The sequence below is a fragment of the Sus scrofa genome, chromosome 1 (genome assembly GCF_000003025.6).
Source record: "Sus scrofa isolate TJ Tabasco breed Duroc chromosome 1, Sscrofa11.1, whole genome shotgun sequence".
Taxonomy (NCBI): domain Eukaryota; kingdom Metazoa; phylum Chordata; class Mammalia; order Artiodactyla; family Suidae; genus Sus; species Sus scrofa.
Window position 1 is genome coordinate 186,332,888 of NC_010443.5, and position 15,020 is coordinate 186,347,907.

General features: G+C 38.5%; 1 long non-coding RNA gene across 2 annotated transcripts in view; it reads right to left on the reverse strand.

The window, feature by feature from the left end:
* LOC106509119 overlaps positions 1 to 14,617 on the reverse strand; it is an 89,601-nt gene extending 74,984 nt beyond the window's left edge. For both annotated transcript variants that reach the window (XR_002347067.1, XR_002347068.1), the window contains exon 1: positions 14,488 to 14,617. This is a non-coding gene — a long non-coding RNA (uncharacterized LOC106509119). The remainder of the gene's footprint in view (positions 1 to 14,487) is intronic.

Consider the following 15,020-nt stretch of genomic DNA (forward strand, 5'->3'; position numbering starts at 1 on the left):
TGCCTCCCCCACCTCCACCCCCACCTCCGCAAGCTGCCAAGTTTTATTCCAAAACATTCTGGAAGGCAGCTCTGCTCACCATTGTATCACCAACACTGCATTATTATAAAACATTCTAGAGTGGCTAGTGGAACCCTCGTTTTGGTCTGCTTGGTATGTTTCTTTCTTCCTCTTCCTTTCTTGGAAAATCATCCCTATTTCCTTGTTTGTTTGTTTATTTATTTATTTATTTATTTATTTACTTATTTTGGTCTTTTTAGGGCCTCACCCACAGGACATGGAAAGTCCCAGGCTAGGGGTCAAATCGGAGCTGGTCTATGCCACAACCACAGCAATGCCAGATCTGACCTGCGTCTGCGACCTACACCACAGCTCACAGCAACACTGGATCCTTAACCAACTAAGTGAGGCCAGGGATTGAATCCACATCCTCATGGATACTAGTTGGGTTTGTTACTGCTGAGCCACAAGGGGAACGCCCCTATTTACTTGTTTATTTTAAATGATTTTTTAAAACTTGTTATCTTACGGCCACACCCACAACATATGGAAGTTCCTGTGCCAGGGATCAAACCCACACCTCTGCAGCAACCCAAGCCACTGCAGTCAGATTCTTAACCCACTGCGCCACATGAGAACTCCCTATTTTAAGAGATTTTTTTGTAGAGTTTTCAACCATGGCAAGTCACTTCACTTTGGGCCATAGAGCCAAACATGTGACTCAGACTTGCCCAATTATGGTATCCTTTGGTACTGACCATATGGACTGGTCCAAGAGATACACATGTGCCACAGTAAGACCAACTGAAGTCTCTCCTTAGGAACTGATGTGTGCAGGCCCACTCTCTAGGAGCTAGGAGTATATCTAGATTCTGCCACTGACTGTCACTGTGATCTTAAACAAATTACCCTCTGCTGTGTGACCCCTATTCCCCTAATTTTCCTAAATTCCTTTTTTTAAAAAAGACTTTTAGTTACCCTTCAAATAAAAGTGAACATGCCATTGGATGTTCCAATAAGCTCATGAGGGATACTATGGAGTCAAACTGAGGGTCTCATTACTCTTCACTCTTCACTGACATGAAAATAATCACCAAAGTAAAAACATAATTCCAATGAGTAGAGAACTTTGAATTGGGGTGTGTTGTGAACCAGACAAGGGATTCCCCTCATAATCATATCTTTGTAGGGTGGCCTCAAGATTTAGTCTGAATTTTGATGCTGTGGACACCTGTAGCCTAAGGCACACCCATATATAAAGAACATACAGACACAATCCAACTAATGAAAAACAATTCTGGAGGCACTTCTCATCTTTCTAGGCATTCCTCACTGCGCTTTTTCTTTAAAATTGTTCTCAAAGGAGTTCCCACTGTGGCACAGTGGAAACAAAACCAACTAGGAACCATGAGGTTGTGGATTCGATCCCTGGCCTTGCTCAGTAGGTTAAGGATCTGGCATTGCCGTGGCTGTGGTGTAGGTTGCAGAGGTGGCTTGGATCTGGTGTTGCTGTGGCTGTGGTATATATAAGCTGGCAGCTGTAGCTCCAATTCGACCCGTAGCCTAGGAACCTCCATATGCTGCAGATGCAGCCCTAAAAAGCAAAAAATAAAAAAAATAAAATAAAAATTGTTTTAAAAAATTATTCTCAAAGTTTCACCCAATGTTTATTTTGCCTTAATTTTTCTTAATCATATCTATCAGCCAACCAGTCAGTAAGTATGGACTGGGAAGCTCCTATGTATCCAGTATCATGGTCTCATAGACCTGCAGGTAAGGGATAAGGAACAATTTAAGTGGAAAAGGCATGGGCAGGAAGGGTGGTATTTGTGGGAATACAGATACTCCCAAGGGTGGCAGCTTGCATGCACCTCAACTGGGTGACTCTCAGAGGGAATAAAAGAACCCCATGGGATCAACCTCATGGCAAGCCCAAAGCCATGCATCTTCTTACCCTGGGAATGTGGAGGGCTACCTGCCGAACGTCTCTGGGGAGTGAGAATGGTGGGTGGGAATAAGGTAACTGGGCAGGCCAATCAGAATGGTTACATTCAAAGTTCCCGTTGTGGCTCAGTGGAAACAAACCCAACTAACATCCATGAGGATGCAGGTTCGATCCCCGGCCCTGCTCAGTGGGCTAAGGATCCTGAGTGCCACAAGCCATGGTATAGGTATCAGAGGCAGCTCGGATCTGGAGTGGCTGTGGTTGTGGCTGTGGCTGTGGATGGCAGCTGCAGCTCTGATTTGATCCCTAGCCTGGGAATTTCCATATGCCCCACCTGAAAAAAAAAAAAAAAAAAAAAAAAAGAGTTACATTTTAGTGGTTTCTTGAAAATGTCCTAACGCTAGGTTATATATGATAGCAATTAATCATGAGGATTTATTGAGCATTTACAATGTTGTTCTGCACTATTCTAAACAGTGTACACACATTAACTTATCACATTCTCACATACTAATCCCCATTTTTAGATGGGGAAAATGAGGCACAAAGTTAAGTGACATGTCCAAGGACACACAGCCAGTTGATAACAGAAGCCCATATTGAACCATAGCTCATTACCCACCTTGTCACTCATAATACATTCTTCTCCTTTGCATTTTGCTCACTTTGGGCCTTCATTTTACATATGTGACTGATATTTCCCAAGGAGAAATTAAACATCTACATCCCTGAAAAAGTGTGAAATTTAGAAACCCACAGCCCTCCACAGAAATAAACATCTATAATCTATGAGTGTATATTTCTTTCAAATTTTCACTGGCTCCAGCTACAGGATTTGCCCCACTGACTCCAATTTGAGAACATGTTCAGTGATACATTGACTACTGTGAAGGGTCAACTCAAGGTCTCTCCTCTTGGTATGCAGGTATGACACATTTTAAATGGTGGTGTGTGGAGTTCAAATGCTTGGGAGGTCTGCTACATAAATCAATAATAATAATAATAATAATTGCATATTTATTCACTAGGCCACCTGGAATATAGTCATGTTATTCTACTCAGCATTCAGGGAAATGCAAGGTTTTCATTTTCTCTCTTTTTTGGAAGGAAGCATACTGCTGAGACTAATAAAGAAAATGCAAATCTCCTGGCTGTTTGGGAAGGCTCCAAAAGAGTGAAAGTGAGCAGTTGCTACCAGCAGTGTTTGGATAAAAATGTAAAATCTTTGTCTTTAAAAAATGTTTGTTTAACTGAGGAGAGTTTACACAGCTTGCGGAGAATTATAGTGGAAGAAATTGCATTTTGCTTCTACCATCAACCGTTTTTTTCACCTGCCAATTGTCCCAATTTCAGTCTGCTGGGGCATTAGTGATGCTTAAAATGATCAGAAAGAAATACCAACATTTCGGAGTTCCCATCGTGTGTTAGTGGTTAACGAATCCGACTAGGAACCATGAGGTTGCAGGTTTGATCCCTGGCCTTGCTCAGTGGGTTAAGGATCTGGCGTTCTCATGAGCTGTGGTGTAGGTTGCAGACGCGGCTCAGATCCCACGTTGCTATGGCTCTGGCGTAGTCTGGCAGCTACAGCTCCGATTAGAGAACCTCCATATGCCGCAGGAGCGGCCCAAGAAATGGCAAAAAGACAAAAAAAAAAAAAAAAAAAAAAAAGAAAAAGAAAAAAAGAAATACCAACATTTCTTATTAAGATGAGGAAGACGGCAATTAGCTTAAAATGAGAAATTTGCATCTCTCATGGTCCACACACAACTGGAATAATTTATTTTATTTTATTTTATTTATTTATTTTTGCCTTTTTGCTTTTTTTTCTGGGGCCGCTCCCGAGGCATATGGAGGTTTCCAGGCTAGGGGTCTAATTGGAGCTGTAGCCAGCCTGCGCCAGAGCCATAGCAACTCGGCATCCGATCCTCATCTGGGACCTACACCACAGCTCACGGCAACGCCGGATCCTTAACCCACTGAGCAAGGTCAGGGATTGAACCCTCAACCTCATGGTTCTTAGTCGGATTCGTAACCACTGAGCCAGGGCGGGAACTCCAGGAAATAATTTTTAAAATAAGTTTGTCAATGAGATTTTTATTGCTTTCTCCTTGCCCATTGCTAATGAACAGGGTAAAGAATATTTAGAAAGTTTCTAAAACCACCAACCCTTTGGCAAGCACAGAACTATGTACCCTACAAATGTGTTGTAGATATTTGTTGACTAAATTTTAAAAAGTAAATGCTTATATAAGGTAGTGATTAATTAGTGATTAATGATCAATGAATGGATTTCTTTAAGTTCTTTTTGGGAAAAAGTCTACCAGAGGCAAAGTCATGAATGTTTAGGTGTCTTTGTAACATTCTCCTGCCTCCTCCACCCTAAACTTCTTCCTTATTTTCAGCCAACTCCAGATGTGGGCACAGAAAGTAGATGACAATTAATAATGGATGAGCCAAAGTGTCCCAGAACGGTCCCTTTGTTCCAAGTTTCTAGAGCCTAAGGCACAGGACCCCCATTAACACTTTTTTCTTCTTATATTAACATAGAAACTATAAATCCCAGAAAAGCATATCTATTTATCATATTGAGGTGATAACATAGCAAAAGGAAAGATGCAAAAATACCACATCAGACCAGAAAATTGCAGTTGAGGAGGCCCTTGTTGTTTCCTAAACCAAACCATGGGATTTGTATGAAAAAGTTTTAAAAGCTCATGATTCTTTGGGCCACCTTTCAAATAAATAAATAAATAAATAAATAAATAACCTGATTAAGTGAAACCTGGAAATCTTAAAAATTTTTTAACTTCCTTTCTTGGTGTTAGTCATGACTGAGAATGATTTCTTCACATTGCCACAGAACAGTCCCTAGGAAGCATTCAAGCACATGTGGTATTTAGATGGCAAACATGAATACAGGAGATATGGGGGTACCATAAAGCATATATTTGGTTTCCTGTGAAGCAGATACTTAGCTGACTAAGATACTAATGATGAGATTCTAGATTACATTCACCTTATGTTGACTGCTCTGCAATGGCCTGGAAAACAACTGAGTTATTTTGAAATAAGCACCTTTCTACTCTATCAAGGTCAAACCTTTTACTTGATGTACTTAACTAACCATGTAAAATATTACATCAGCAAGCCTATGAGGCACTTAGAGATATATTCACATTTGCATAATGTCCTCTGTAAGTTAGTCTTTGGTCCTTAAGGGTGTTTAGAATAACTGCATGCAAGAATATACTTAATCCAATCTCATTTTAGCTTTTGCTCTTTTAAGATTTCAAAATTAATAAATCCTCCTGATACTCCAAATTACCATGAGCTTTTATAAGCATAACTTTGTAACTTTAACCCATTTATGAACATACCCCACAGGCAAATGTACTAATGAATAAGAAATAACATTAGAAGTTTAAAAGATGGTCTCTTTATGAAGTAATGTAAGAAAATCCTGTTAGCTGGATCAAGTACAAAAGTGCGATTTCTTAAAAAATAGAAAATCCGTCACAAAATTACATGTAATTACAATAACCAAAGGATAGGAAGTAAGAATAGTTGAAGTACCATGCATTATTTAACTTAGTACATGTTATCACTTGCTTGCATATGGATGAAAGCAGGAAGAAAGGAGCCGACAAACTCTCTGCCTATGGCTAAAGAAATTGTGTTATTTTGTACCTGACTTCCTGGTATGTGAATCCTTGACCAGAGCTATCAACACACTTGACAGGTACACTGTGCTTCAAGCTCCTTGTCATAATCTGCCAGGCCCCTCTCTTCTTTCACATCCTTCTCACTGCCTACCTCATGACATGGTTACACCATAAAGGTAGTGCTAGCTTCAGAGCCCAAAGAAATGCTAAAATCGGCAGCTTGATCTACAAACTAGACCTCTCCTTTGGCAGGGCAAAAAAATCACGAACCATATGTTGTCATTATAAGCATGCATGTGAATTTCTAACTTCCTATCCATTTATAGTGATGTGACTTACTACAAAAATACCATAAATATTATACTGCAAAAAGGCCCATTACATACACCTCTGGTTTGTTGATTAGGACACTGAGCACAGAATGGATAAATCACTTCCCAATGTCACACCTCTAGTCCCTACCTGAGCAGAAAACAGAATTTAGATTTACTGAGATTTCAATCTTCTATGGTTCACTAAAGTGATATCCAAAAAGAGGATGACGTGTTGGCACAAAGAATGTGAGCGAAGGATTACAAAGAAGAGTGATATTATTAGATAAGCACTAAATACAGAGTGAGTCCAGCCTGCAGACCACCAGAGTCTTAATGACAGAAAAGAATAGCTAGCATGTTGTCTGCAGATGAGATTGCCGCTATAGGTTTAGCCCTGGGAAAGATGGGGAAACAGGGATCTGGTAAATGTTTCCAAACTAGAAAAGTAGAAGCTGACTTCTCCATGTGATTCCTGGAACAGGAACATGCTGATGTTGTTAAGAACGTTCCTGGCAATCAGAAGTTTGTATCCTTGGAGTTCCTGTTACGGCTTGCAGCAGTAACGAACCAGACTAGCCTCTATGAGGACACAGTTCGATCCCTGGCCTTGCTCAGTGGGTCAAGGATCCAGCATTGCCATGGGCTCCAGTGTAGGTCACAGACACAGCTTGGATCTTCCATTGCTACTGCAGCTCCAATTCGACCCCTAACCTGGGAACTTCCGTATGCTGTGGGTGCAGCCCTAAAAAGACAAAAAAATTGCAGTGGAAACTATATCTAGTCACTTATGATGGAGCATGATAATGTGAGAAAAAGAAATATTTATGTTTATGTGTGACTGGGACACCTTGCTGTACAGTAGAAAATTGACAGAACACATGTAAACCAGCTATAATAGAAAAAAATAAAAATCATTAAATAAAAAATGATTATTTCAATAATTAGAGCTGTTGATGAATAAGGAATGGAAAAAATTCTATGTGTGTGTGTGTATGTATATATATATATATATATATATATATATGAGTCATTTTGCAGTACAGCAAAAATAACAACATTGTACATCAACCATAATTTTAAAAAATTAAAAGAAAATTTGAGGATCAAAAAAAAAGACAAAAATTTTGTTTAAAGTTTATATCCTTCATGTTTTAAGTAAACTGAAACATGAACAAAAACTTAGTCCAAAAGCTAAGACCTATTTATATGTTGAAAAATCTGGAATTCCAACAAATTGAGAATAGTTAAGTAAATGATAGTATATTTATGTGATAAAATATTACATATCATGGGAAAGTGCTTTCTCTATAACATGTTGGACAACTACATACACTTATCAACAAAATGATTCCCAATGAAATACATTAAAATATAAATAGTGATTTTATCTTGGAATGTCAGGGCTTTGAGATTTTTTATATTTTCCAAATTCTCTCCAATGAGCATATATTACTTTTATAATCAGAAATACAACAAATGTTTAGAAATTGCCATACTGGATTCTCAAACTCTGTTGATGAAAAGATGTATTAGTATTGTTTAGTGTGCAACAGCACATGTAAGGATGTTCATTGAAGAATTATTTGTAAAAATTGGCAAAAAAAGGCAATAAATTAATAATTATTAAATTGTTTACTATTACACAGGTAACATGTATTTGTCCTTACTATGTGCAAGAAACATTCTAGGCACTTCAAATGTCTTAATATTTTTAATTCCCACCATAACCCTTTGAAATATATACTATTCTTATCCTCATTTATAGTTGGGATTTTATATTCATTTAATAGTTATTATATGAAGCTTTTAAAGAGTGAGATAGTCTGATGGGTTGACCTGGAAAGTCATCCAGGATATAGTGTTATGCAAATAAAGAAGATCATAAAAAAGATATTTGAGATGATTACTACCATCTTTGCTTTTTAAAAAAGTGTATACAGGAGTTCCCTAGTGGCCTAGTAGGTTAGGGATCCAACATTGTCACTGCTGTGATATGGGTTCAGTTCCTGGCCTGGGAATTTCCACTTGCCACAGGCACAGCCAAAAATAAATAAATAAATACATACAACAAAAATTTCAAACTGTATATAAAAATATTTGTAAGCACTTATACATGAAAACTTCTGAAACAACAAACTAAATTATTGATGGATATTTCTATTGGGAAATGAGAGTGGAAGTGGTAGAGAGTTTCACATTTTTCTTCATATATTTCTAAACTTTTATTTAAAATATAAATATTTACTCTTGTAATTGAAATACAGTCTTAGGAGTTCCCGTTGTGGCGCAGTGGTTAACGAATCCGACTAGGAACCATGAGGTGGCGGGTTCGGTCCCTGGCCTTGCTCAGTGGGTTAACGATCCGGCGTTGCCATGAGCTGTGGTGTAGGTTGCAGATGTGGCTCGGATCCTGCGTTGCTGTGGCTCTGGCGTAGGCCGGTGGCTACAGCTCTGATTCGACCCCTAGCCTGGGAATCTCCATATGCCGCGGGAGCGGCCCAAGAAATAGCACAAAAGACAAAAAAAAAAAAAAAAAAAAAAAAGAAAAAAAGAAATACAGTCTTAGAAGAACAAAGAAGAATAAAATCACCCTCCTTTTATACAACTAGCACTTAGGAAGACAAAACATAATCTAGCTGGAAAAAATGCACAAGACATCTGACAGAAGTTCATGTATATAAGCCAAAAGATGTTTGCTATTATTTTAGCCAAGATTATACGGGTTAAAAAAAAGTGGGGATGTTTGTGAGCAAAGTTACTCATCAAAGAATGACAACTAAAAGTTTGGGGCGGCGGTACAAAGAGAGCAGCTTGGTTAAGCAAAGGGCATTCATTAGTAAACAGAAGAGATGAATTTGATGAGATAAGACAGTTTGTTAATATTTAGGCTTTGATCCAGCAGGCACCAGGTAACCACTAAGTTCTAAGGTAAGAAATGATATGGTAGGTCAAAGAATATTAGAAAACTCATTTTATACATGATTCAGATAGCTTGGTAAGAGAAAAACCCATAGGTGGTTAACGCTGTTTCAACATCATGACATAAGATAACTAGAACCAGAATTAAGAAATGGAGAGGAAAAGACTTATCAAGACAGTTCCACCCTTAGATCCAGGCAAGAGGGCTGGGATCCCAAACATGAGATGGACCTACATATCACAAAATTCAAAAAAATTAAATTTAGTAAAGAGTACATGGACATGTCTTCCTGGGTCCATTGCTTCGCACCAGCTCAGCACAATCCACAGCTCTAAACATTCACTCTGACAACTAACACCTCTTAGACCCAGATGCTTTTCCACCTTTCTTGCTCTATGCCCTTAAAACAGAACGCAACGCTGTCCAGTGTCCAATACCATGAAGGTTGTAAGTTGTGCCGCTGCATCAGAGACAGACACAGCTTTGGAGTACAGGAAGACTTGAGCAGCAGGAGTGCTTAGATTCACGAAAAGACAGTAACTTATAAAGCCTCCTCCTAGCATGAATGACAGATGCTTGCATAAAAGATATCTTTTAATAGGAGTTTTCGGTGTCCATTTTCCTGCTTCTCTTTGTATTCCAGCTGCGGTTTTAGAATCCTCATAGATTACTGTATATTTAAAATAATTGCATGTGGAAGCTGAAGAACATTTTGCTATATTAAACAATTCATTTACTCTTAAATTTGAGGATCTAAATATAACATGTATGTATTAAAGATCTTTTACCATTGCTAATAGTTTCATTTTAACAAGAGTATTGAAATTGAATCCATTTTAAAAAATTAAGTTAAAAGGTTAGCTTTATATAAATAATTTTGCTTTAAAACACTGAAATTCATTATTATTTGTATTTTGCCTTTTAAACTCTAATACATAAATTTAAATATTTTGAAGAAAATAATTTTTTGGAAAACACTTTAAAAATAAATTCAAAATGCTTTAATGCTTATTTTTACTTCACATTTTTGGTGAAAATATAGTCAAAATTTGTACACTTTATTTTTTTAATCTTTTAGGTCACCCCTGTTCATAGAAGACAAATTATGTGAAAAATCTCAATTATAATCAATGATTTTGATGAAAAGACAAAAATTATATTAAATATGTATAATAATTTATGAAACATGTATATCTTTATTTTACCACTCATCTAATAATACACTCAGACATGTGCAATTATAATTAAATTCCATTGTTTTTGATATTTTGCCAACTTTCAGTCACATATAAACCATATAGCTTCACTCACACTTTGCTATCATGCCATTATGAAGGTATCATTTGTTCAGGCAAAAGGACAACAGCTTGTAAGCTAAATTTTTTTTTATAACTTTTAAGTGTTTAGACACAGGGTATATGGGCCACTGTTAGTTTATTCTTGTTCTGTGTCCATCAAATAATAGGGGCAGGCCTAGATTTCAGAGACAATCTTTTTAAAAGATACAAGAAGCATGCATATAGGACACAGGTTAGGGGGAGCAAAGGAAATGAAGACGTTAGGGATAAAAAAAGATTATGAATCTGGTGGTCCCACTGACAAGAAGAGGGAAGCTAAAGAGGGTGACTTGACTCTATGTGTCCTTCCATAAAGCCTGGTGAGTATGAGTAGTTGCAATTAGTCATAAGCCTGAAGTCATGAACTGAGGAGCTACAAGGTCAGAATCAGTACCCTTAGGAATGCCAGGGAGCTGTCTGAGGCATCAACCCCATTAGGACATCACTTGTACAGCAGTCCCTACTGGGCGATGTTTGGACCAAAGAGACGTTCTACTGGGTGGGATTAGATTTAGGTCTTTCTACTATGGATAATTCCAGAAGGGGTCTTTAATTGAAATTTCAGAAACACAGGCATTATTTCAGAATGTCTGAATCACACCATGGGGTTTTTAGAGCTAATTTTACTCAATAAAACACTGAGATCTTTTTTTGTGACTGTACTCTGAAAATCACTTCTTTTTCTCTTAAGTAGCCTAGGCATCTGGGCATTGTCTTACATTACGTGGGCTCTGTTGCTCTTATCTTCATGTTCCTATATTTGATACCAAGGCTGCATTTTTCTCTTAGGTCATCTAATGCTTTAGAAAAAGGAATCATCCACCGTCTACTTGGCCTCATGTCCATGACTTGACTGGCCACTTTTTATTTCTCATCACATTCACCACCCAGGTGGTCACAGCCCATAGCTATGATGGCTGCTCATGGACAGGTTTGTTTCCATGTCCTCCATCCTACTGGTCTGATTGATTTGAGCTCCTCCAACTTAGTCTTACATGAGGCAGATGTGGATATGATCAGCCACAGATTTCAGTGGGGGAAAAAAAAGAACCATGAGGAAGACTACCCCTACCCAAACATATAACTTGGCCTTTTCCTTTCTTTCAGATCCTCCCTCCATACCTCACTCCTAACTCCCAACACCCAAGTCTTCAGGAACCTCCCAGAGTCAACCTTTGATCCATGTAGGATAGTCTTTCAATACTTTTAACCCTTTAATAGACTGTCCTACTCACTTTTAGAGGTTAAGATGTGGTATCCCTAACCCTTACCCTCATTCAATTTATGTTTTTTTTTTTTAAATTCAGTTCAAGTCAATTAATCATTTCTGGGATAAGCCCCAGTCTCCCATTCACACCCACACATACATGCACACACAGACATATCACCCCCCACCAGCTAAAAGAATGTCGTCCACTTCTCCCCACTCTCCCATCCTCTAAGTGTACTCAGGCATTTGCCAAACCAGTTTGGGCTCTTTGCGAGATGGAATTTGAAGAATAAGTAGACAGAAGAAGAAAAGAAAGAGGAAAGGGGGTTAAGAATCTTGCAATAGGACCATTTCCATTGCTTTCCTTTGTTGTAAAAAATCTAGGGGATGGGAGAAGCTAAAAGGAATTTCTTTAGAAACATGAGATAGTTTAATCGGTCTACACAAGACAGTACAGAGAAAAAGAGGAAGAATACAAAGGGAGAAAACACCACAGTATGAAGTATCTGGAAATTATTTCTGGGGGTGTTGGTAAAGTGAGAGTCTCTGGAACTGCTACAGGATATGGAAGAAGTGAGAAGGGGACAGGGGATTTTGGCCACTATGGGATATGTCATATACCTCCTAAAATGTTCTTTAAGTGATTTAGGTAAGAATTAGAATTGTTTTAATTTCTTGTGATTGCTAGGCTTCTCAGAACATAAGTCTTCACAAGGACTAGGGCACTTGGGCCTTAGTTAACATTTAACTTACATAATTGTAATTCTTTGGTTAAAAAGGTATTTTCAGCTCCTTTTTACAGTCCACAGGGTGAAGGCTCTCCACACAGATGAAGAGCAGGGGCAAAGGCACAAAAATATGTTCGGGCACCAAGGAAAGTTCTAGTTGGCACAGAGATGAACTCGACATTTCCCACTAACTTTCCTTCCCCGACCCCTTAGGAGTCTTTCAAAAACCAGCTTCAAATGTTTATGTTCTTACTTTTCCAGGAAGAAATATAGAATTTCAAAATGATGGCCTTGTTCTACCTGAGAAAATTTGCTACAGGAGGGCTTGCCACATGCTATTCTTTGGCCTGGTGGCAGATCCACAAATGTTAATTGTGATAGATCATTGGGCTAAACATTATTATTATTTTTTGCAGTTTTCTGGTGTGTGTGTGTGTATTTCACCACAAAAAGGCTAAAAACTATTAAAAGCATTTCTTACTGCTTGTCGGTCACTAATAATTGAAACAACTCCAAGTGCTGGGAAAAATGAAAGAGCACTTTAATTCTCTCTGACAATCTGAGAGTTGGGGGAAACCACTCTTAAATTTGGAAACACCTAGATTTTCACTTTCACTGTTCCTCACTCACCCAGCTGAGAGCACCAGAAAAAAAAACTGAGTCATTTAAAACTACTCTTTACACATTTAATGTTGAAAAAATGTGAGAAATCCTTTTCCAAATACTACCCAGCCCCACTGTTGTCACTTTATTTATGAAATGCACATACATTTTTAACTTAAAAAGGTGACCTGGATCTTTGCTTATAATTCTGCCATATTTATTATTACAAGAAGTGTGGATTTCCAACGGTCAGAGTTTAAATTCAGATTCCTAGACAGGCCTAACTCTGAACAAGAACCCATGGAAATTATTAAGACTCATTTTCATGAGGGCATAATCCAGCTCTAGAAGCAGTCACAGTCTAAATATGCCAGATTGGGGGATAAAATCCCTTTTGGTCTGTGAAGAGGGTTGAAATTTTAATCAACTCTTTTTCTAGCTCATAGAATCCCATATGGTGTTGGGTCATTTTGAGCATGGGAATACTTTGACACTGCATGTCCCTTTTGTTTCTCCCCCTAAAGGAAAGCCACAACACCCCCCTCTAAGTGAGGGGCTGCACTGGGTGGAAAAGCCACTCCCTAGAGCCTGTTGCTATCTGCTGCCAAAGCCACCAGAGCCAGTCACGCGTGAGTAGCTTCCTTGCTAATGTTTTGGCATGTCATGATTATGCACCGCTAAGTCTTTGTCAGAAACAGACCTGTTGCCAGTGTTTGTTGTTTATGCCCGTTGTTATTAATTTTCCTTCTTCTCTCCCCTACAGCAATCATGCTCTGTTACAAATGGGAAGGAGAATGAGCAAGGAAGATGAAGGCTGCTGTCCTTTCACCGGCTAAGAGCAAAGGAAAATGAGGTGCAGGAGAGAGAGAGTAGGTCAACCAACCTCAAGAAAGGAAGTACACTGGTATGAATTTCTAAGTCTAAAGCTGTTGTACTCCACCTTGGATGCATATTGGAATTGCTGGGGGAGACCTGAAAAGTTGATGTCTGGATCCTCTCTCATGACTTAATGTTTCTGAGGACAGACCTAAGTATTAGCTTTTTTTTTTACGTTCACAAGATGATGCTGATGTAAAGTCAAGGTAGAGAACCACTCCTCTAGACTCAATGAACCATCACAATGATGACTGCTCGTGAATTATTTCTTATATTCTACTTAGACTCACCGAATTATATCCGCTCCATCATCATGGGACCATGTTACATTAGAGTCATCTAGCACCTGCAAGGTCAGTTGTTCTTGCCCTCTATGAGGGAGCTATGTTGTGACAGAAAGAGCACTGGATCTAGGCCCAGGGATAAGACTCTTCTGTTCACAGTTAAACGAACCAGACAAATCTTAAACAAGTCACGGCATCTGAGTTTCCTTTATCTAACACACTGGGCTTTGGGAAATTCAGTGACCATCATGAATGTACCTAATTCAATTTCAGGCATATGGTAATGTACAGCTGCTCTGTAAATATTTTTGTCTTTGTTTCTGTTTTTATAGATGAGGGCACTGTGCCCCAAAGGGATAAAGCAATTGCTCAGAGCACTTTCTATTATATCTAAGACCATCAGCAGGTTTCTTGTTTGAATATATATATTTATAATTGCACCAGTTGAAAACATACCATTTAACTCTACCCATTGGTCACCCTTCATCCTCTTCCCCTATCATCATACAAACACATATACTCACAGATGTGGTTCAAGAGGAGCTACAATCCGGAAACAAACAAACATTTAAAGTTGCCTCAGAATTTCTAGGGGTTGGACTGCTCACCAAATCCCAGCTCTGAAAACATTCCACTTTGGAGTCCCAGACAATCCATCTACATCTCCTCTGTTATCTCTTCCATCTACAAAATGGAAAAATTCCACCAGAGATTAATTCTTGCCTGCATGGCACTTTAAAGATTAAAATGCAGTACATAAAAAAAAAAAATCAAAGCATTAACCATAGGGAAAAATAGGAAAATCATGAAGGGAAGAGGTAACAGCAAGTGAATCAACCAGAAAGTAAACCTTTGCTAAGAATGAGTTACACAAATGATATAAACTTAAATTTCCTGTCTGATCCCTGGAGTATCTGTAATTTGCCTGATTGAGACCCAACTAAAATCAAATTTCCAGGCAAACCTGCTCCGTTTACATAAAGGGCAAGCCCATTTTTTAAATTAGAAAAATCCAGGGTAACTTAATATTTAATTCTTAGGCACGCACTGGGGCACTTTTTCTCTTTCTCTTTCTCTTCGCCCTCCCCCACCCTTCTCCTTGAGCTTTTATATTCAAACCTGTCACAGGGGATGGTGTTTT